General features: G+C 38.5%; 1 protein-coding gene across 2 annotated transcripts in view; it reads left to right on the forward strand.

Annotated features, from left to right (window-relative positions):
* The window catches only part of LDLRAD4 (low density lipoprotein receptor class A domain containing 4), a 239,821-nt gene that overhangs the window by 25,104 nt on the left and 190,516 nt on the right, over window positions 1-24,201 (forward strand). The window contains exon 1 of one of the 2 annotated variants that reach the window (XM_050891091.1): window positions 17,647-17,695. The exons of the other annotated variant lie outside the window; for it this stretch is intronic. The gene's annotated coding sequence lies outside the window, so the exon portion shown is untranslated. Of the gene's footprint in view, window positions 1-17,646; window positions 17,696-24,201 lie in introns of those variants that run through there. 2 annotated transcript variants of the gene reach the window in all.

Genomic DNA, 24,201 nt, shown 5'->3' on the forward strand with positions numbered 1-24,201 from the left:
AGAAGAAAAAATAACTTTTGCATTTGTGAAGGAGCTTATTAAGAGCAAAACAGTTGCGCTTGTATCTTGCAGGCGCTGCTGCTGTGGTGGCAGAACCTGCAATGAAAACAAGGCTTCTCTGCTTTGATAATGATTTATACTTGACTGTCTAGCGCTTAATGGTCTTATAAGAGGAGCATGATGGTAGCTTCTGAAGGACCCAATGAAGATGTTTATTGCTGATCTAAAAATTAAAGAAAAGGAGACACTTTGAAAGAAAGTGAATGACTGCCGTAGTCGGTCAGACCTTATATTGGCTGTTTTCCAGGTCTGATGTCATATAAGAAATTCAGTTTGAAAAGAAGTAAACTTGAAAGGAAACCTTAATATTTAGCCCACAATACAAACAAACATCTCAGTCTGTGTTCTTATGAGCTTCCATCCTGTTTCTCATGCATGAAATACTCCTCTTGTCTTCCTTCACCTCTTCCCTCGAGTGGTGTTTTTGGTGGGCATGACTCTGCAAAATGTCAGAGCAAAGGTGCAGCCAGCAAGAGTCGAAAGAAAAGTCATGACAGGGTAACATGAAGAGCAGGAGAGTGGCAGAGCTTGGGGCCCAGCTTGTGCTCCTGGATTTTAGTGGGGTTTTTTTTTGACGGGTACAGTTCCCTTGTGTCTCCCACGCAGTGTTTCCATACCTTCCCTTCTGTGCCTGTGATGGAGAAGTGAGTTGATGCGCATCTGCCCACTGTTTCAAGATGCACCTTATGAGTAAGGAAGGGCAAGGAGAAAAATGTGCCCCTTTCTGTCAATTTTTGTTGCTGTTTTGGTGCTGCTTGACTTGGGGATCGTAAGTGGTTTAAAGATCTCTTTAATGATGATACACTAATATATTAAAAAGGACTGTCCTCATATCTCCTTTGAATGGAAGTGTTGTTGTACTTGATTTGTTTGCTGTAGTTGTAAGCTCTCTGGGGTAATGACCTTTCTTATGTGGTTTGTAAAGCACTGTGTTTACTGATGGTGTTCTGCAAATTGCTGTAAAAAAAATAATATGGGGGTTAATGTAGCAGCACTTACCTCTTCTATTCTTTTTCCCTCTCCAATGTAATAAAATTATACAATTATAATTGAAGAAGATACTGGGCTAATGTAATCTAACTGCTGCTGTTTTCAAGGAATTAGAAGCCATTTATCAAATATTTGGAGTAAAATATCTTTTTTAATTCTGTGAAGATGGATACGTCAAAGTTTGGTTTGAAAAATTCTGCTTTTATATAGCTATTAACTTAATTTTAAGGATGTTTAAAAATATATAGTTAACGTGTCCGTAGAGACCAGTAATGTTTCAGGCACATGCTCTTTAAAAGCTCTGTCATAGTTTAGTTTCCTTCGGATATTTCTGAACACAGGAACCAAAATTAGATTGATCGCAAGTAAATAAAACAGAAAATATTTTAAAATTTGATCCAAGTTTAGTCATGTTTTTTTAAAAATGCTGAAAACAAAGGTATTTTTCCAGTTTTGAGATTTAGATACTAGTTTTTGTAGTGTTTTCTGCATTATTTAGTGTTTTTTAAGACTTCAAATTGCGGACTCAGTTGATTATATGATAAATGTAGTTTTTGCTGGAAAGGTGGGATGTGTGCAGCTCTGCTGATTCAGAGAAAAGCTAGAAAATGCTTCTGAGGAACCCTGATTCATTTTATGATTTTTTTAAGTGTCACGATTTTGAGGATTGCAACCTGTACCTTTTAAAAGATCCTAGTTCTGTGATACATGGAGTACCACGTATTGAACAGAGACTAATATTGAATGTCGGCTGCTGTTCTGTAGTAATGAATCCGCTTATGAATGGCTGCAGAAAGTTTAAAGGTTATTATCTCGTGTTTGTTTACTTTGTAAAGATAAGATTTCAGAGAAAATCGAAGGGCACTGTCTGGAATTCCCAGTCACTGCAGTTCCATGGAGAGCATCGATCCCTTCCTAGAGGTTGCCGGGGACTCATTATCTCCCTGTTCATTGTAGGCTGCTGATGAAATCTCCAATATTTCAGGTTTGCGATTCTTTTATTGTTGTTTTGGCAGTTTGTCAAAATTAAATGGCTTAACCAAATCAATATGCTGTCTTGCTCGTTAACATCTGCATTTCACATGTCCAGATTTTTTTCATTTTGAATGTAGTCAGAATGGAATGAGCCAAAACAATGACAAAAAGAGCCTTTTTGGCCTCCAAAGCTCTTAGACCGTAAGGAAACTTTCCAGAAAATAAACTCTTCTCTCAGTTATGCAGTCACAGTTTCCACCAAGATGGGTGATAAATGCACACATGTGCCCGTGGGTAGGAATCTGTCACTAAAGAATAGATGCAGCAAGGTCAGAGACAGAATATAAGCTACGATGATCATGAACTTTACTTAATTTAGAAGAACAATTTGTGTATTCGGCTGTGTTTATTGGTGAGACAATTAATTGCATAGTTAAGAATAAATAAACCACTTCCTCTCTGTTGTGATGGCTTCTCTTTCCATGGGGTGACTAAGCTTTTCTCACCAATTTAAGTTGTGGTGATATGTGGCTTTAGATACATGTTTATCATTAGCTAAAATAACACAGCTGTTAAGAAAAGGTTTATTGCCGTACTTGTTCTGCATGCTAAGCACATTCTGTGTACATGTCAAACAAAATGCCAATTTAATGAGCCCCCTCGGAGTTTCCAAAGGAGTGATGATGAAAGTTTGGCAAGTTTACTTGCGCCGTTCTGTATGAAATCTGCACGGCCATTATCTACCAGACACTTGCAATATGAAAAATGCCAATGGTGTTTTTACATTCTTTAGAGTCTAATAAGCTACACATGTCAAAACTGTAAAGTTGAATTATCTTAAGCATGTATGAATACAGCAATACAGTTTTGTTTTCTTATTCATGTGGAGTTATTCCTAATCTTAATAATAAATAGCACTGGAAATATTTAAATATAGTACATGTATTTTAACACTTCACTGGTGTGCAGTGGGGTGGGCAAGGGTATGCGTTTTGGAAATGCCCTCCTGTGAGCGGCCCAGGCTGAGAGCAGCAGAGACTTTGAGAGGCACACTGCCTGTTACAGCTCTGCCATGTGCTCTGGGTACTTGCTTTTGGTTCGACTCCAGTGACTCTTTGAACTAGCAAAATCTAGTACAAGGATTTAGTCATCGTTTGTTCTTCTAAGAAACAACATGGAGCCAAAAAATGCACTTAGTCTTTGTTTTACTCTGTTGCAGTTGAAGATAATTTCATGCCTTTTTTTAAATCACAAATGTCATTCTGTAAAAGCTTCAGTCCTGCTGTTCTGGGTCCAGTATCACTAATGCTAAGCATAAAAAAACAAAACAAAGTGAAAAAACCCAACTTTTTAAAAATCAAATCATGAAATATAAAACCAGTGTACTTTTTGCTTTTTTCCTTTTTTTCTGTTCTTTGAACCATTGGGATTCAAGTTTTTCTACCTTTCTCTGTCACCATGCTGAATATTTTTGTAACCTGTAAGCTGTATTTTAGTACCTAAAGCTATTCGTAACATTTTGAATCACCACTGATTTAGTCAAGTTATTGTCTGAATTGACAAGTCATTCTATAGGGGGAAAATATAAAACCTTTATTAAAATTAAGAGTCGTTAATTTGGTCTCAATTTGTTTTGATCAGAAATGTAAAGGAAAGTAAATAAAAGGAAGATGGCTTGGTTTAGACACATCTATCTATGTCCTTACCTGACACCCCAATAATAAATACAGCAGCTTGGCAAATTCAAGTTGTCAGACGCATCGTGCAGTGGTGAAAAGCTCTCTGTCTGTTGCAGAATAGATGGAGCCCAGTGCAAATGTTCAGGACGATATCCTACTTCTGTTTCTGCTGTCAGTTTACTTTTGGCTTCATTTAACTATCCAGCCTCTGCAGCCACACTGGTATAGGAGCTTTAGCTTTTCACAAAATAAAATTTTCTCTTTCCAGGCAACATCTGAAGTATTTAATAATACACTTTATAATTTCCCTTTTTACCTCACATCAGATGACAGTTTGAAGAGCTCAGGCTGAGGGAAAGGGAAATTCAGGCTAACATTTTTCACAGAGTCTATTTTGGGCATCAGCTCTGGGTGCCAGGCTTCAGAGGGAGGCTTTGACTTAAAGAGAAATCCTGTGCTCTTACCTCGTGCTTGCTCAGTTTTGAACTACGGGATTCAGCACCTCTGTCAGGCTTTAAATGTTTTAGACTGAGTACCCCAATTTAGTAATTTTTTTTGATGAACTGACTTACATGGGTTGCCAGAGGTCAAATGAACCCACCCAGAATCAAGCAAGGAAAAGAGTTGTCTGAATGCCCAGATTTATGCTTTGCTTTCAAGACTGTCTTCTCGGGCCTCTCAGAAAATCTCTTCTTTAATGACAAGCCAGGAAATTTTTTAACCAGACCAGAACTAAACTTTTACATCCTCCTTTTCAGTGCCTTGCTGACTAATAGTAATCTTAGTGTTTTTCATATTTGAGTTTCCTGGATTTGCCGTCTTCCATTTTTTGCCTTGTTTATTCAATCCAAGTTAGTATTTGAAAGATAGTGAATTATGGAGCATTTTCAAAATATGGAGTATTTACAAAATATGGATAATTTTGTAGCCTCAGTGTCATGTTTATGCTGATGCATCTGAAGTGTAATCAGTTAAGTTTTTCTATCATAAATGAGGAATAACTCGATCAGGATAACTGAGTTCACAGGATAGCCAATATACTTCCACAATGCATCCATGAAGTATGTGATACTTTCATGAAGCCAAATGTGAATGTTTCCATTACAAGGTAATGCAGAGCAATGACTGATCAGCATGCTTAATTTTGGTATTTTTTCTCTGTTGATTCCTGGTTGGATAATTGCTCAACAAAGTTGCAATACCAGCAAAAAATAGCTATGTTATTCTCAAGAGAAAGGTAGTTTATTGGTATTTCAAATGTCAATCCTCCAGATGTATGAAACTAGTTTTCTCTTTGTACAACACTTCTTCTGCTAGCAGTTAAGAATTAACTACCTCCCGACCCACCCTGGAAATTACTGATGTCAATGTACCTAAGCAGAGCAGCACAAAACCTCTCCCTTCACCCAGTTTTGTTCTTCCATCCCTGCTCTAAATGTTACCAGGATTTGTATGCTTATTGTAAAGATTTTCTTTGAAAATACAGTAATATGACTTAGGCACAGTTGGAAATAGGTTAATTTATTTTCAATTATCAGCTGCTTTTCTACTCACACGGGACTAAAAATCTTTGCTCCTGATAAGTTACAACTGAAAATTAGTTGGACTGGGGGTGGGCTATGGAAAAAAAAAAAAGAAAAGAAAAAAAAAAATTAACTTCAAATTACTGAATTTAGCTGAGTTGGGATGACAGTGTCCTGTTAAGGCCACAGTGTGAAACAAAAGCTTGTTTGAGCAGCTGCAGGAAGCTTGCACTTTCCTGTAGTGTGTCTCAGTTTTAAAATCTCTGTACTTGTTTACTAGCAGCTTTTTTTGTGTCGTAGTAATGATAAGCAGACCTAACCTGGGAAGTGGGGACGTTACTAACAAATAAATAGCAAGATTAAAAGGAAAAAGCCCGTTCTATACTTAATTAATGGGCATGTGACTGTGTATTGTATTGTAAAATTGAATTCTGACAGCAGGTAACAGTCAAGTACAGTTGTGTTACTGTAATCTGAAAAATGTGAAATGTGGGTGCCTTTAGTTACCTGGCAGTGTTGTGTTTTGATGAAGCAGCCAGTTGTTGCTCTTGCTGTTTGCTGCAGGAATAGAGAGCTGATGTCTTAGCAGGGAGAAAAATAACTGGAGGAAATGTTGGATGGAAAAATATTGTAGATATTGCTGTATGTGGTAGCATGAGTGTTTGAGGTCAGTATTATTCAAGCAGTTGGCCAGTTAGATGCTGGCTGCGATGTTTTTCTGCTAGCAAACAACTTCTTGTGAAACCTTTTAATCACAACACCCCTAGGTATCCGCAAGTTTTCTATGGAGAAACATTTACAAAGATGAATGATTTAAGACTGCCTTTAAGACGACCTTTCACAGCCAAGAAATACGCATACTTGCTAGTGGATATTATCATGTTCATGCATTTCTATGCCACTTTTACATTAATATTAGTGATTTTCCCTTTTTGCCAGTAATGTTGTTGCAAAGTTATAGGCAGCCAGTTGTATATTGGCATAGAGCACATTTCTCTAAAACAGACTTTGATAGGAGAAAAGTCTTAATTTTGCCTGGGAAGGGAAAAAGATCTCTTCTGCAGAACATGGTGATTCATCTCGCTGTGCTCAGCTCAGCCAGCCAGCCAGCAGGAAGCTGCTGAGCTGCTGAAACTTTTCTGCATAAGCTTTCAGCTCTGAAAAATACTTTTCTGCTCCTTGATTGGGGTATTGTTGTTCTTAGTCATCGGAGCCCAGGATCTCACCACGCACCTCTGCCATGTGTGTAAGAACACAACTTATTGCTGGGGGAAAAACTAGCTGAAACATAGGTTTTGTTTAAGTGCTGGAAAGTTGTTAGTCATTCTTACCACCTCTGACTGCAAAGTGTCATAAAGTAGTATCCATTTCTTTTGAAAACTCTCTCCCTTGCTTATAAGTCTCCACTGTTGACTTACAGTGAAAAGCAGTTGTTGAGGACGCCAAAGATTTTTGTCCTCTGGTAGCCTGGTGTCAGTTCAAGGAGGAGATGATCTTTTCAGCAGGTGAAAGAGGCTACTAAAAGCTTATGGGGGTTCTGTACTTGGTAACTTCTTCTGCGAGGGGCACTGAAGGTTTTCTTCTTGCATTTCAGCTGAGGAAAGCTGAAGAATAAGTGGATTTGTGCATGTGCATTTAGAGATGACCTAAGAGAAACCTAAGGTAAAAAACAAAAAAAAAATGCTAGGAGGGCCATGTGATCTTTCTGTGGGTCAGTGTACAATGACTGTAAGCCCTAGGATTTTCATTTCAACACTAGGCAGCACCTACTAACACGTTACAACATCGTATGACCCTGGGGTATGGGGCCAGTATTACAGCCATAGCTGTCCGCAGTGTCTATTGTGCTGCTTTCTGTTGCTAGTTAGGAAATACATCAACTACATCACTTCTTGATAGTGATAGGTGCAGTCTACCAGTAGATGGTCTCTGTTTCTTCAGTAGGTAGAACTCTACCAGCTGCTTTGGGCAGTCCAGAGATAGTTTTATTAACATCATGTCTAAATTGGTCCTTTGTATAGATCCTCAAAACAGTTTCTTTCATGACATGGACTTCATCTGAAGTGAATGTCTTTGCAGACTTGATGTCACATGGGAACAAGGGCCATTCTGCTTCTTCACTTGTCCTCTCACGCTGCTTAAAGCACCTCATGTGGCTTAGAGAAACTCAAATATGAGACAAATCATTAATGGGCACATGAAGATGTTGAAACAAGTTTTTGTGATAAAGGTGTGTCAGGTGGTTCAATTCTCATTAGTTTCTAATCTGTGCAGTTCTTACTGAGCACATCTGAGGCTGGACAGCCTGTGGCTCAGAGCTTGGTGCTGGTCTTTCGTGGGCCTAGCTGGAAGGGAGGATATGGGAGTATGGCACCTGGTTGGCTGTCATTGTAGGGAACTGTAATCTCAGACAGTGCTCAGTGAGAGAAGAAGCAACAAGCCTTCTCGGGGTTTACGATCTCCATAGGTCAGCTCTGACAAGAGTGCCACAAGCTGTCTTCTATTTTTGGTCACTCCCTAAATTAGTAAGGAAATCATTGACCCTTGGGCTTTACCTAGTAACAGTGAACGCTTGAAATCTTACATTTGATGTTTGAAAGCCAACAGGGGGACCTTCTCAGGATTTATGTTCTGCTTCAAGTTTCTGTTATTTCAGTGGTGACCCTGAAAAACCATGATTTTATAAGCAGAGAGCAGACACCTGCACCATATCTGTTCCTTCTGTTCATCGGCCTTCTGAAGCTCTTCTCATGTTGTTACAGTTATACATCTTTTGTGTTCCTTGCCAAAAAGTTTGTGGTTCTCAGTTGTCGTTTCAGGAGACAAAAGGATAGTGAGAAATCTGCTGTGACTAGCAAGGTAATGTTAGTTGTGGCTTTTGATGGTATTACTTCTGCTGCAGAGCATCTTATAGCCTCAGGCATTTGGATAATTTTGACTTCTCTCCTGAGCTCTCCAACCATTTTTCTATCCTGCTGGAGCATCAGAGGGGCAGATGGGCAATACTGTATCCTCCTAAGGTCTATTTTAGCTGCAGTATATGAAACAGAAATGTATTTTTGGCCTTCTTCCTTGCCCCCTACTCTTACAGTAGCTTTAATATTAGAAAGAAAAAATTAGTGAAGTGTTCAGGGGATTCAGTGATTACAATTTTCTTTGCAAAATGTTTATTGAAAAGTATCAATGATTCAAACAATTATCCTTGGTATCCTAAGTGTATCTTTGAAATTTAACTTCAAAAGTGATCTTGTCAGGATTCATTGCTTTGTAATCCATAATCCAGTTGAAAATCTAGTAGCGCTTATCTGTGTGGAAAGCAGAAAGTCTTTCCTGACTTTGTGGTGGCTAGTAAAAAGCCACCATTGTCATGTTTTCTAAATCAAATCTCTTGAGACTTCAGTTCCTCTATAGTTCTTTCTGACTGACCTTAGCCCTGGGCATTGAGTGGGCGTTAGATGGGGGTTTAATGCATCTGAAGGATGTATAAAACTGAGCTGTGTAAAGGTGCTTGTGTTTCTGGGATAGAGCCTGGATTGTTCCGGGTTTGACAGAGTAGATGCTCTGCAAGTAGCTGCTCTGTTTTGTGACAGTAGTTTTTTGGGCAGACATAAATCGAGTGAATGCAGTGCAAGACAGAATCCCATTGAACTGATTCTGAACTTCTAAAAAATACTGTTTGATAAAGCGTAGATGCTTAAGTAGATAAATTGTCTCAATAAAAAATGATAAAATAAGTATTACTTTTAATGAGATACTGTGCCGCAGTGTCTTTAGTTACCTAAAGGTATGTAGCCTGTATTTCAAATCAAAGAAGTAATGAAGCCAAAGGTAGTGTACTCTTGTCCATTGGGTTTTGGATGGCAAATATGTCTGAAAGATGTGATCTTCTCTGATGTCAGGATTATTTAAAAAAAACCAAAAAAGCGTCATGCGATTCACCTCTTGTACCATCATCAGTTTGCCACGTGGATCAAGAGTGCCAGCCAGCCATGTGGGAAATGTTTTTAAAGTGTTCTGGTGTTTGAAAACTTAGAATTATGGGTGTTGTCTTTCAGATGTCTTTTAGTTTAAAACTGAAAGATGAGACCATACACAATGGCAGAATGAGAGCAGTGGTGTGGTATGATTTTTATGTTAGCATATGAAAATGAACATGAGACTGGAAATCTCATTATTCCAGTAGTTTCTGAATGTTGAAGTTCATCAAACAGTGTCTGTGAGGGGGAGAAGAAAGAAAATTAAACGGGTGCTACAGCCCTCTGTTTCTATCTCATGTAAGTATAGCAGCCATGAAAAATCCAAATTTCTGGAAAAGAAGGAATGTTTATTATAAAGAGCCTCTAGTAGCTGAACAAAACAAACATTTGGTAGCCTGTATAAGGAAGGTTGGTTAAACCAATTTATTTGTGCTTATCTAAAATGATCAGGATGAGTTCAGACCTAATTTACTAACCTTTCTATAGTTCCTTCCCTTGCATGGGAATATACCCTGATTCAGACCTGGGTTTTAGTTACATGTATCTTTACTTTGGTAGCTATGACTTCCAGTGACTACAGTGACCCAAGCAACTTCTTCCGAGACAAGATGTTGTCTAACTGAAAAGACAGGAGCCAGGCTGAACAGGATTCTACATGCCTGTTAGTCCTGCCAAAACCTGCATTAGCACAGAGAGCCCAGGGTCTGGAGGGTGTGTAGGGGTTCATGGACTGTCCTGGATCTTCAAGGATGTCCCTTGATCCATCTGAAAAATTATTTGTTGCAGTTCTTCATGGGTTATTTCTGCTGGTTGTAAGCAAAGCAGTGGAGCGTGACATGGGTGCCAAAGATGGCTCTGGCTCCCCGTAAGTGCTAACCACTGCTCCTCTGTGTCTGTTTTCCTGCATCATATATTCTAACACGTGGATGAGTTAACTATTTGTAATTATATGACAAGTAACACCAGTTTTCTTTTGTAGGAAACAGTAGTCATTACAGAAGTGAGTCACGGTACCATGAATGGCAGTGCTCAACAGCTTTTCAAACATTAGACCTTATATAGTGGAAAGGAAAAAGCCTGGTTCAGAATCTAAAGAGGGAGAGCAGTACCTAAACAGTGATAAGTTAAACAAAAAATTAGGAAAGACAGGTTGGAAGATAAGTGGAGGAAAGGCAGATGAATCATTGAGTTGATGAGAATGACAGACTCTGTGTCATAGCAAATGCCTGCTCCATGAACAAAAGAATTAACAAGGTACTAAATGTTGTAAACACATCTTATATAAGACCTAGTGTTTCGTGTTAAAGAAAGGTTTATTATGATTGCCGTAATTAAATTTGCATGAAGAAAGGGATTTTTGAATAAAAACTTTGCCCAATGCTTTAGTGCCACAAGAAGAGACTTAATTGAAAAAAAAGCATTTAATTTTGGAGTAAGAATTTGACTCATCCTTTGAAAAAATTGCTATGGTGATAGCAAATTAAGTGTACAGAATATTTGGGTTATTTATAAAGTCGAAGAGACAGGTCACTCCAAACTGTAGAGAATAATAAAGATTAAAATGCTATAACATTAATTTTCCAAGTGTAAGCACTGTAGTGTGTGATAAGAAGGAGCTGCATGATAAGATCAAGCCTTATAAAGCTCTACAATAACTACTGCAACCAGTAGGAAAGGCTACAGTTTACTGTTAGAGCATTTTTATTAATATATATTAAAATATTGGTTGTTTCCAGGTGGATGAATCTGTCTTGTATTAGCTGAGACACTTGTCGCAGATTACCAAATTCTGTGTAAGCATAAATAAACAAACCCAATCAGTTAAGATCACTGCATCACAAAATGTACTTTCTTTGTTTATTTTAGCAAGTCTGCTTAGTTTTAACTGAGTATGGGCCCAAACTTGAACCCAAGGTCTAAAAACCTTAAGAAAAATTTGAATTGGAGTTTGGGCTTCACAGATTTTATTTGCTTAGTTAGAAAATGCTTCCAGACTTCGGCCTGCGCTGCATATTTATTCCTGTGAAGGTAACAGCCCTTTTATATTAGGTGTTATATAAACATATGTCAAAGACCCAGCATTATTTTTTATTGAGCTGCAAATAACGTGTGCAGTTTGGAGTCAATTTTTTTATTTACTGAGTGCTGCTGGCACACTGATCCCCAAACTGAATAGGCAAGAGAGGGTCTGTGCTGAGAGAAGCGTGCAAGCTTCCAACAAGGGGAAAAATGGCCGAAAAATACTCGGCTGCCTTGTTCCTCTTTCTTTGCTTGTCAGCCTTCCTGATTGAAATAGACTGTGTACGAGGCGCTCTTTTTAATAAGTAATTCCTGTAAGGTAAGTATCGTCGTTTGGTGGTGTGGTGAGGGAGGGGAGAGTCTTATGGAACCCGTAGCCCCTGAAAGTGCTGGGAGAAGAGGAGTCCGCCTGGTTGTGTGCAAGGGCATTTGACAGCAAGGGCATCCTTCCCGAGGTACTCACTGCTATAAAGCTCTCCTGGTCCTTGGTTTCTGGTCGGAATGCGGGGCTTGTTGACCTTTCCTTTCGGGGAGTTCCTATGTTATACTTGAAGCATCTGGAACTCTTCCATAATCTCAAATAGGAATGATTGCCTTCATAAGCAGGTTTCGTAAATATAGGTCCTAACCAGCACTGTAGACTTTTTTCCTTCAAAGAACAAGTAAAAAGTGCTGAGGCTGCACCTGGAATTTGAAAAAGAGGATTCTGAATCTGATTTACAGTGGAATTTGTCTTGAAAACCTCAGAATTTGTAGCAAAATCAAACATTACTCAGGAAAGATAGTAGTTTGTTGGTACACATTAATCCAGCTCTTAAGGTGGTTACAGTTTGCCATTTTTTCCTATTTATAGTGGATTTTTTCCCAATCTGGAGTACACCAATGAAATTTATGGGGCTATCGTGCTTTCTGTACTAATTCTGCAAAGCTCATTAAATTTTTCTTTTTTAGCATAATGTTGATGGCATTGATAATAAGTACAAATGAGGAAGCAGATGAGAGCTTTTAAAACATCAGATTAGAGTAATCACAATGTAAACATGTAATACACCGGAATAATCAAATGGTTTTCCAGTCTGATGGATTTTTCTTGCTGATTGCATTAACCTTTCTTCCAAATGTAGGTGGGATAGCCTGGTGCCTGTCTTGGTAGTAGTCTTTTATGGTTTTACATGATCAATTCCTTGTTAACTTTCTTACTCAGAAGCCAGTAATTTGTAATGTTACTCCTTTAAAGGCTGTCTTTGATCTCTTTTTTTCCAAGAGCAGTTGGCACTATTTTTTGTACTGTCTTTTCAGGTAATACGTTTTTGTAAAAGACAGTTGGAAAAATTTTGCTGGTTTCCCATTTATCGCTTGCACTGTAGTTGCCAGGAAATTAGATGGGTACAATGGGTTTGTATAATGCTTGAATTTTTTCCTTGGCTTTCTGTCATATGATGTAGTCTCATATTCAAATACTAAAGAGTGGAAAATAATTTCAAGCTTTTTAAGATCACCCTCCTCTTCACTGGAAGGAGAAAGGGAAAAATCTGCATGCATAGAAGTGAATAGAGAATTTTCAGCAGACCAAGTTCATTTTTTCTTATGTTTGTTTTTTAATCCTCGGTGAATGCCTGATTCAGAGTTTAGTGATTGGGAAAAACTTCTTCTATGCGTGTTATTAAAGATAAGTTATATTTCTGTTGCTAGGAAGGAGGTATTCAGTAGCTTGTTAAAAACTGACATTTCCTCTGCCACGTAGATTTGGTTGGTTTGTTTAATAGAGCACTTAAGTGAATTTTTATGCATTGGGATTTTCTCCAACATTGAAGACGGATTTTGTTCAATTGGATTTTTAAACATTTGAAAATTGGAATAAGAAAAGCAGCATTGTTTGGGGTCCTGGCTAGGATTTTAAAAACAGGAACAACTCTTAGTGTTTCTTATTAAATTTAATTAATTGCTACTTGTGGGCAATATGGCTGAGTTATTGTTGCAGTGAGGCCAATAACTTAAAAAATTTGGAGTTCTGTATGTTCAGACCTCAGTTAGAGCTTTGCCTAAGAGTAGTTGGATTATTTAATTAAAAAAAATGTTTTTCTTTATTTCAGAAGGGTATTGAAGAGCATCTCACTCATGGATTTTTACATGCTTTTGGTATTTCCATGGCTAAATCTTTGGTAAGAATTTAGTCAGGTTTATTGGCAGTTAAAAAAATCTTTACTATTTGGTACCTGCTGAATGGTGAGATACATGCCATTAATTTGATCTCAGTCTGTTTTCTGTTGCACAGATGTTCACATTACAAAATCATTATTGTCTACCAGTAATCAGCGCTCCTATTGGAAAAGCCAATATAGGAGTGGGGAGCTAAATGGGTGTCTGAAGTCTCATCTTATTCTAGAGATAGTCTTTCCAAATGAGCAATAAAGGGGACTGCATGAGGAAACGCATCTTTGGTGCATCTGAGATGTCTGTTCTACAGCTAAAGGGAATACTGCAGCCTGACCGTTCACTCGCTCAGCACCAAGCCTTTATGCATGGAATAATTATTTTTAATGAATAGCACAGGGAGTTAAATCCTTATGACTTAGTTATTTCTCAAGTGAACTGAAAGTCTGTTTCCATAGCGAATGTGAACTAGTAATTTGCGATAGGAGTTTGAAGTGCAAACCTTTTTATGTCAGATGAAATTTGCCAAACGTTTTAGAAAGGTTTGCACTTGATTATAAGAAAATAATGCTAAGAGTTCTTTCTGACACTTGGCTGAAAATTGAAGTGAAGATACACAGTAGCTACCCTAAGTATTAATGTATTTCAGTATGCATGCTTGGAAAATGTATAAACCGGAAGATTTACGGATTTCTTCAAGCTCTGTCATCATTGTATAAGGCATAGTGCTCTTGGGTTTACTTACAAAATGGTGAAATGAATGTGGCTCCCCCAGGTAAAATTCTGGTCAGAGTGAAGTTATTAGCAAAATTCCCATTGAATGAGGTGGGGACAGAATTTCGCTGAAACACAGGACACTTGAAATCCAGTGCAAGGTTAAAAAAGAAACCAAAAACCTAATTGATATTTGAAAAACTATATTTGTCTCTCTCATAAACTTCATATCCTTATTAAAATAAAATGTATTTATTTTTCTTCAAACTAAGTCACATCTCTCTTCAGACAATATTACTAAGTTAAATCAGAGTGAGTTTGTTTATAGAAATTAATTTCTCACTGTGTTCATAAAAACAATTGGTAATGCACTAATAAACACCCCTCCAGTCTGACAATCTTTCTGTGTCCATTTATGTTTCCTTTGACAGGTTATAACTGGTCTTTGAAACAAAGTATTAAAAGTGTTAATCCTAAATGGATGAGCTGTTCATATTATCGCCATTCAAGTAACCAAATTTTGAAAAACAAAAGCCTTTCTTGTATTTAGATTCAAAGTGACTCAGCAACATACATTTTTGTTTTTAATTTGTGCTATATGGTGACTCATAAAAAGACTTTTAAAACCAAGGTGGAGATGGTGTCTCCGTTGTTTTCTTGTTCTGATGAAGGGAGAGCTATCAGCCCTCTTACTGCATATAAAACAGGGTTATCGAGAAATGTAACCCAACCCGTCAGTAAGACTGCAGCACTGAAAGAAATCCTTTACGGCTTGTTCCTAAGCTCTCAACTTAAACACTCCCTGGGGCAGACCGCAAGCCCTGCCATCAGTTTGCCCTGGAGAGGCAGGGAGGAGTAGCCTGCCTGTCGGACCTCTGCAGTAACCACTACCTGAGAGAGACGTGCTTCGAGCCAGGGAATCATTAATCCTTAGCGCTCTTGAGGAGGACAGAGCGATGGGCAATGCTGGGCCCAGCTGGGATTGAATGACTAGTATAGTTGTAACACGTGCTTGGGAAGGGGAAAAGGAGCTACTGTCCCAAAAGTGGTCCCACAAGTACCTGGACCAAACCTGCGGAGAGACCTGCGTGAGCCCATGAAGAGGAATGAAGGGAGCAAACCATTTCGCACTCTGTGGGCGACAGAGCCGGAGCTGGTGGTGGTGGCAGGAGGCCCTGACTCCCTGACTCCTCTGCTGAGTGGACAGCTGCTGCTGGGGCAGGGGGAGAAAATCCTCCTGTATTTTCCCTCTGGTTTCTCAGTGAAAGGCTAAAAACAATTTCTCAGCCCATAAGGAGAAACAAGAGAGACTGAAGCTTTCTGGGTTGGTTCTTTCATATTTTAATAAGAGTTTTGGGGGGTTCTTTTGAATTGCCAAACTTCATTTCTCCCTGCTATGTGGAGAGAGCAGGCTCTGTCTCAGCAGAGAGGAAAATGAGGCATCTTGATCAGCTAACAAGGTTAGAAAGTAATCCTCATTGCAGTTATTTCCGCTGTTCACCGCTGCTTGCGGATTGTCCTGTAGTTTTTTGATAAAAGGCATTTTCCTTGGTAGTATTTTAGCAGTTGTCTGTTACAAACCATTTTGGCTTGGTTCTTTCTCTCTTTTCTTGCCTTACCTTCATCTCTGCTACTCATTTCTTTCATAATTTATCTAAACAGCTTTCCACAAACCCTGAGAAATCATACCCTTCAAAGCTGAATTGTATTTCTTAACTCTTGTACTCCTCCTAGAGAGCTGTCAGGAGGCGGTTTTACATTTGGAGCGAAGATTGCTTGTTTCACCTCAGCAAGTATTTTTAGTTAAGCATTTTTCCTCTAGGTGATTTCAGATGGTCTCTACTGGATCTTTAGTAACATACACGCTAGTATGTTTTATTTTAAGTTGTTATTTGTAGTTTTGCTATAATTTGGAGATAGCCAGCATGAAGGAACTTGCTCTGTTAACTGCATTTGACTTAATGTCATGAGCTTAAACACCAACCTGAAAGCTGTTCATCAGACCTCTGGTTTAAAACAACAAGGGCAAAATTCACAAGTCAAATTTATCTGGTAGCATTAGGTAGTTAGCAACTGGGTTTAATAGACTCTGCTATTGTACGTTTGGTTATGACTTTCCTGGTTGATAAAATGATTTGTTTGAGATACTTTGTTTTTTATTCCTCAGATTTGCTAAGAATTGCTTAGTTATGAACTCTAAAAGCCTGATCGATCAGTTTGTTAAAAATATGCATAATAAGGTAGTGAGGATTTTTTTTCTGTGTGCTAAAATTTATTTTTGGCCTTGTGTTAGGAGCAAAGAAGGCTAGCAAGGCAACTTTTGCATTTCACCATCCTCATGACTCCTGATTCTGGCAGGTCACAGAGGTTTAAGAAATACTTTTGCTTCTAGCCCATGTCCTACTCACACTCCCTTCTGCTGGTCTGACTGGAGTGGGCAGTGCAGTATGAGGTAGAGAGTCACTGCGAGTGACTGGTTTTGGTCGGTAAGGCAGGCACGCCTATTCCTCAGGTGAAGCTCTGTCTGCGATAGCAGAGCTCTCGATGGCTAACCTGATGAGAGGGTGTCTTGAGAAGACAGAATAGTATTTGCCATTTCTTTTGACAAGCTGCAGAGGATCCCGTTTTCCCCGCATTTTCTAAATAGAATAAATTCACATGTTATAATCTTTAAATTTGTTGTCATAGGTTAGTGGAATCTGCAGTAATTTTGTTGTCATGCTGACACCATGGGATCATGACAACATGTATGTCTGCCTTCACTCTACAAGCAGGCAGAAACTGTCAAGCATACATTTTTTCCTACTTCTGTACTGTGAGAGTGGAAGATGCAGTACCTGCAAAATGGTTGGTAACCATGGTGGTCTTGGTGATGGCTACTGGAAGTGCTCTAAGAACACTCCTAAAGTTGTTTACAAGCCTCATCCGAGATGGTAGTTGTCGGGAGCAAAGAACTACCCTCTCGCCTCATTAAATTAGTTTTTAAAATTCTTTTGTGTAGTCTCGTAATACATTACGTTAGTGTTACAATACATTAGTGTTGTTCCTTGCATGTTGTTTCTTCTGGGAAACATCTTTGGGGAAGCCGCCTCCTTTGAGATTTGGAGATCTTCTCGGATGTCCAGCTAGACAGGAACAGGCTTTTAAATTCAGAGATTTCAAATCTTTCACATATGTATTTTACACATCCAAGGAAATGCATCAGATTTAGTTGTAAACAGGTCGTGGACACTCTGCGTGTTTGGATGGGTTGTGTGTGTTCATATAAGAATAATGTCTTGGTAACTACCTAGCTTACTGCCTAAGGTTTTACAGTCATATTCTTGGCGTGCATTTTTCTGTTATTAATGAAAGTTTTAGCTATTAGTGGAAATATTTCTTGTAGAAGTTTTCCATGGAAGCTCTGCTAATCTTCATGCTTCCAAAAGTGAGAAACGAATGTGTGTGAACTATACACATGCACAAAGTGTGAAACAAATGTGTGTAATCTAGCTACTGCTCTTTATTAAATATTTGCTATCGTATGATTGTTTTCAGCTGCTTATCACTTCACATGTCTTTAACTTTTGGACTGAAGTTTTCCATGCTGGCTGCCTGCATTCTGGTATGTTTTATTTTAGTCAAAATGGCTCCACAGTTTCCAATAATGGGGATTAATAAAAAGCATATTTTGCATTTGTGAAAAAGAAATACTCTGGCAAACTTTTCTTGAGAAGCTTACGGTCCTCCCTTATTTAGAAATTTGGCAGAAATTTGGTTTTTGCTTCTTAACTTTCCAGTGCTACCAATAAATACTAGTAAAATGTTGCTTGTCTCACCTAGTGTACCCACATCAAACTGATGCAATGAAGAACTCTGTTAAAAGCCCCTGAGGAGGTACATGGCTCTCCTGTCAGAGCAGGGTCTGAACAGAGTTGTTAACCAGGATTGAGGCCATATGCTGAGGACAAGGAGGAAAAGCAGTATCAGACATGCATATTTCATTTCTGAAGGCATTTTTATCCTTGACTGTGAGAAAAACATAAATTCTGTAAAATATATGCTGTGCTGGAGAGTACTGGGAAGACGAGGTGAATATGAGGAGGTCCGGTCTTCTGGGCTGCTGGACTCCAGGAACAGCAGGACTTGGGTTGTCTTGAATTCTGCTGTGAAACCTGTCAGTTTGAGTAGCTTAATGCATATTCCCCAATAGACTGGGAACGACACAGTCATTTTTAGGAACTTGATTTGAAAATCTTAATAATGTTCTCTGTATTGTGTCTTCAAGAATATAATCAGAGAAAGAAATGTTTCATCATGCTTTTTATCAACATGAGGCTTATATGACTCCACTATTTCAGGGTATCAGAGCCCATGGAGAAATTTTGCAAGCTTCATCAGACTCAAACTAAAAAGGCCACCTTTTTAGCTTTTGTTTATATTTCTTGATTGTGTGTGTTTTATTTTTAGTTGCATTTTAGAAAAGTTAAAGAGTGATTTCTTAATTCTGTGAAATCAACTAACTGCATTCTCTTGAGTATGCAAGGATCTGGGTAGAAATAGAGGAAAAAATTCTTTGCATTTACATATCTAAAATGATCTTAGTGAGATTTTCTAGTTGTATTGCATAAGTTTTTTTACACTTAAAAATGAGTTAATATTCTGGAAACTAAACGGAGAATATTAATTCCACATAACCATACTTAAGCAATCATTTATTTGCTTAGGTAGTTGGTTTTTAGAACTAATTGAGTAAATAAATTCTGTTCAAATAAGTTCTATGAATAAATGTAAGTTTAAATAATGCTTTTCACCATTAAAAAAAAGTTATTTGCCTTTGATGGTCCAGCAAACCTGCATGTACTTCCGGTCCCTTCTTGTTCCCCTTTTGGGAAAAACCCAACATGGTTAGTGAGTTGGGATGCAGCACAATTTATATACATCAAGAAAAAAAACACACGAAAGAGTGCTGCCAGTCAGTATTTGTTAATGAAGTGAAGCATGATTTCAAAAACACTTCGTATTCTTGATTTGCTTGAAGTAGTTTGTTTGCAAATTTAGGCCCAGATCTGACAGTTAGGCATCCTACATGAATACACCAGAAACGTGCAACATCATACTTTAGGAAAATGCAGGTAAAAGCATTGCAGTATTGCTTCTGAAATGCTGTAGTCATCATGTGAGGGTTTGACCCAGGTGCCTTGCGCTGTGTTACGGGTTGTGCTCCACATCTGGGTGGACATCTTTGGGGCAGGCTCCAGAAACGTCAGGTATCCACTGATGATGCCCCCGTGGATCCTTCCTGGTGTGAGCTGGGTGGAGTTTGGTGAGGGACCGGGTCTCAGCCGCATTTCCCACCTGGGCGTTGGTGCCCAGGAAAGGCTCGCTTAGTACAGCTAGCTCCACCAGCCTCGGGAAGGTTGACATGAAAGTTGACTCTGGGCAAAGTAGTGCCTCAGGGACTAAAATAAGCCATCCTAGTTATGGACCTTTATACTGATATGGCTGTGTTAGCGCAGTCACTGGCACAGAGATTTTGTTAGAGAAGAGGGAAAGGATCGCACCATAAGGGACATTACGGTGCTGGTAAAAGCTGCTGGTATCAATGTGGCCTCCACTGCCTGTGTGTATTTCTACATGTCTGTCTTCAAACCACTCAAATAACTGAATCCAGATCATGTTCAGCTTTAGTTATGGGATAAAGATTGATGTAAGCTGTAAAGTATTTAAGTAGCCAGAGTATGGTATGAAACACTAGAGTTTGTTTAAAAGCTCACCCAGGAGATGAAAAGCTCCCTTGTTTGCTGGCTGCCACTTCCCGTATTGTTTTCTTAATTTCTAGTAGCGCTCTTCAGACTTCAGAGGCCCCTGATTTTAGTGAGGGAAATAGGAGTGCAGTCAAGCCTATGATGCCTGATGGCTTCAGAGAAGAATTTTTCAGCAGTTTTATTAATAATGGGCTCTTAAAGCGCTATGGGAAATGAAGTAACAGCAGTCCTATGAAAGAGACCCTGAGAACCACCACCACCTTTATCATTCACTGAAAAAGTCAAGCCTTGGTGTAAGGAATTTTTTTTTTTTTTTTTTTTTTTGAAAAAAACAAACTCGACTGCAATGAGCTGACGCAGGCAGTACAGTAATAATGATAAACTTTATAAAGCAAAATGTCTCTTATTAATGTACTGCAAAGCACTCTAGAGATTCTCAGTTCTCAAATTAAGCTATAAAAGATAATAGAAGAGCTTATAAAGTTTCTGCACAGTGAATGATTTCATGGCAATGGCTTTGTTTGTTTTAATGATGTGAGCAGAGGGCATTTGCCCGACATCTTCAGCATTCCCAAGGGGAATAGGTGCAGCAGTTACATTTTACGGTTTCACTGACATTATAGAGGTGCTTTTTTTGCAGCTGTATTATGGTGTACTTTATAGATTGTAAGTAAGTTTTGACGTTAAAAACTTCAGTAAGGAAACAAAACTGGAAGTGTACTGCTGCTGTGATTCAGCTGGTTGCAGAAATAAATACATTTATTTACATTTACATAATACATTTGGATAATAGTTGAGAGCCATGACTTTTTAGTGGCATCTATAATCTTAACGTAGTTCTCCGTGGACCGAATGGCTGTTATAAGTGGTGATGTTTTGCTGATGAGCTCATCTAAGGAGTCAAGAACCAGTCAGGAGTAGAGACAGTGACCCTCCTCCATCTCAGATGACCTTTTTGCCTTCCCAAAACCAAGTATAAGCAAATGGGTTTTGACCATGCTGTGGCCAAAGGCCACCTTGCGCTGTCCCCACCCAGCCACCCAGCCTTAACTCCCATGTACACGCTTTCCTAAAGGGCAGGGGTGTAATAGTGAAGTAGGGAATTTTTCACCCAGCTAACTGGAATAACAGAGAAAAGTCTTAATTTTAAAAGTTAGATTTGAGGTACCACTAACAGATTTTAATTTGAATGCTATGTGTTTACGTCCTGATATTTTTGTGGGTCTTCTTTGCCTCTCTTCCATTCACTTTCATTATAAAATTGACTTATTAATCTCTGTTAACCTCTGTTGTGAGGTAGTTTTTTTTTTTTTAGTGTAAATTAGTTTGCTCTTTAAGCAGAAAAATGTCTACATTGATGCCATGAAGTGCTCTAAAAGAGCATGTATATTGCAGGCACGGTTTGCGTACAGGGCTTTATACAAAGACGTTTACACACAAGTGTGTACACAAATACACAGACAATTTTCAGAGACACTGTGTATAGCTCTTACAGTGGTGAGAGATCATTGCATGTTGCTGTCATATAAAGAGGCTGCAAGAAAGCTCCTCTGAACTGGGAGAAGGAATGTAGTCTCATTCATTAAGAGGTAGAAAATAACTTTTTTTTTTCTTTTTTCCTGAAGTCATCACTTGTCAGACTGTTCATGGGCTTTGAACAGAAAGATTTTTCAGACTAGGAAAATATTTGCGGTGTTACTTGCTTTTTTAATTTAGCAGATTTGTCTGGTTTTTGAAGGAAGGATTAAAATAAAATGAGGAAACTAGATCGCTTTCTCCCTTATAGGGGTGGAGGTTTATTTCAGCCATGAGCACTACTAACTTCCCTATAAAATGCTCGTGCATTGTCCAACTGCTCTCCTGTGTTTCAATTAAAATTTGGCGTTGTCAGTTCAGATTTGTTGTGAGTGTAGTTTGGTGGTTTATATTATGCAGCTGAGTAATGGAAGGCAAAGCATATGTGTGCGAAAAAGGCATTTAGTTGGAAACTGGAGTTGAACTGTGTTCAGTTTTTGCCAATGCTGCTTTTAAATTTGTGCTATTTTAATAGTTTCCCAAAGTGATAGTGTTACTAAAAGAAAATAGCCCTCTGAGCTGGCATTTTTGATGTATCCTTCTGGCCACAAGGTAAATTTGGTTTGGTTATTTGTTAGAAGTCCACATAGTTCTGTCTGTAAATACATATTTGATTTTTTTTTCCTTTTCTGTTCTGTATGTTTTTAATGAAAAGGCCCAGAGCCTTTTTTGAACTCTAAAATAAATGTAGAGCTTCAGTCTTGCCATGAAGTCTCAGTGGATAGAAAATGGGTTCTATCTTGATGTATTTTGATGTATAACATGATGTAACAGGAGCAAGACCTTTGACATTTTGTTGGTAATTTGAGTTTTTAAGTTGTGAAGATATACATGCTTGAAAATGGCCCATTACAAATCCATAATGTGTACTGGATTAACATGCCAGGGTTGGTTGGTTTGGTTTTGGTTCTGTCATCGTGCTAGGGAACAGATTTTATACATTACTTTGGTTGTTTTTTCTTGCATGTTATTTAAAAACAAAGAACACCAACAAACTCAAGACGACGAGTGTTAAGCTAGAAGAGGTGAGAAAAGTCAGAAAAATGCCGAGGTAAATCAAAATTAGTCTTGCTAGCTTATGCATATACCGGATAGCAACTTACTCCTTCCATAAAATCGGGCTCTGAAGAGAACAAGTAATTCTTCCATTTGCCGTAGGAAGACAGACCTGTATGCAGTTCCTCTGGATGTTGTCCCCTAAGTGACAGTAGCACTTACTGTTTGTCTGCTGTTCTGGAAGACAGGAGGGCAGGGCAGTGACCCCCAGGGCATGGGGTATATATCCCTTTGAGCTGGAGGTGGGATAATGCAGTCAAGTCTGTGCACCGTTGCCGAGTGGGAGACTCCAGTTTGCCTGTGGGTTCTGGGATGACCATCCTCCCTTAGAAAGGTTTTCTGACACCTTTGTGTTCCCTTACGTCAGCGGTGTGAAGAAATACTGCATACCCTTACAGAAAGTGAGTGCCATTTGCAGGATCAGCATACAGCCCCACAGATTTTGCATTTAAAAAGAATGAGAAGCATAGATATTTAGTTTGATGGTAATTAACTTTGAACAGTGTACCAAAGTATTTGGCACATTTAGAAGTGTTTTAAAATCAAGGTTTCAGTTTGTTTCTGAGAAATTTTGTAGTTAACCCAGTTTCTGCTCTTGATGCATGAGTGACTGGGTACCATATGATGAACTGTGTTATATAAGATGCTCAAATTGTTGATCCAAAATTCTAGCTATTTAACTCTTCTGGGATCTTAGTGTTTCTTGTTTTATTTTTGTCCTGTTTTCTCTTTTCAGTATTTGAAGTGTTGATATGAAGCCCTTTTCTGCCAGCGCTGTTAGCAGAAAGAACTTATGTACATCCATCTGCCTGTTCCTTGGGCATGGGAATGGATTGTATTGTCAGGAGCTTTTAACTATGTGGTATAGATTAATACAGGTGGGATTTTTCCTGCTTTCTCCTCTGTTTCCTCTAAATAGGTTTGTGTCTTGCAGCAGGATATAGTGGAATAAGAATCATCAGCATCATTGGTTCCAGCTGCTTCCTCAACAGAAAAACTGCATTTTATTTGGATGAGCTTTGCTGTCTCTTGAGTATTTCAAGAGGAAGACAGTTTCTCCCCTTCCGTGCATCTTTCCCGCCCAGATGTTTGGTTCTTTATTGTACTTTATTAATAAGTCCAACGCTTTCTTATCTGTAGGGCTGCAATGCAGAAAGCAGATGCTCCATTACAAAACATTCCATGATATTGGAAGCTTAATTATCAAAGGCACAAAGTCAGACCCTCATTACATTTTCCACTTGTCTAAAAATAATTTAAAAAAAAGCCAAAAGTATTCTTTGTTTTTATGGTAAGACTGACGATATGTTAACAGCTGGGAAATACAAAGCTACAACTCCATGGCTGAACAAGAAAGATAATGATTGTTCATCTGCAGAGATCATTATTTTCTTCTAATACAAGATTGCAGTGTTTCCATTTGTAGCTGTGAAGCTTTAATTACAATTCATAATTATTTATGAATTACATCTATGTAGGCCCTTCCTATAGTATTCTGTGTCTTTATTGGCAGAGGGTTGTGGGGGAGAAGACTGGCAGGTAGGCTTGAAAGACCACATATGTAATCTTATGGGTATTTGAAAGTAAACATTGTGTTTTTGTACCTAAAAGGATATTGTGAAACACAAAACAAGCCCAGAGAGGTCAGATTTCCCTAAACGCATGGATGGTACGTGAAGAGAACAGTTGAATGGGATGTTTACTTGAGAGAAACAAAACAGCCCTATTTTCC

The sequence above is a fragment of the Gymnogyps californianus genome, chromosome 2, assembly GCF_018139145.2.
Source record: "Gymnogyps californianus isolate 813 chromosome 2, ASM1813914v2, whole genome shotgun sequence".
Lineage (NCBI taxonomy): Eukaryota > Metazoa > Chordata > Aves > Accipitriformes > Cathartidae > Gymnogyps > Gymnogyps californianus.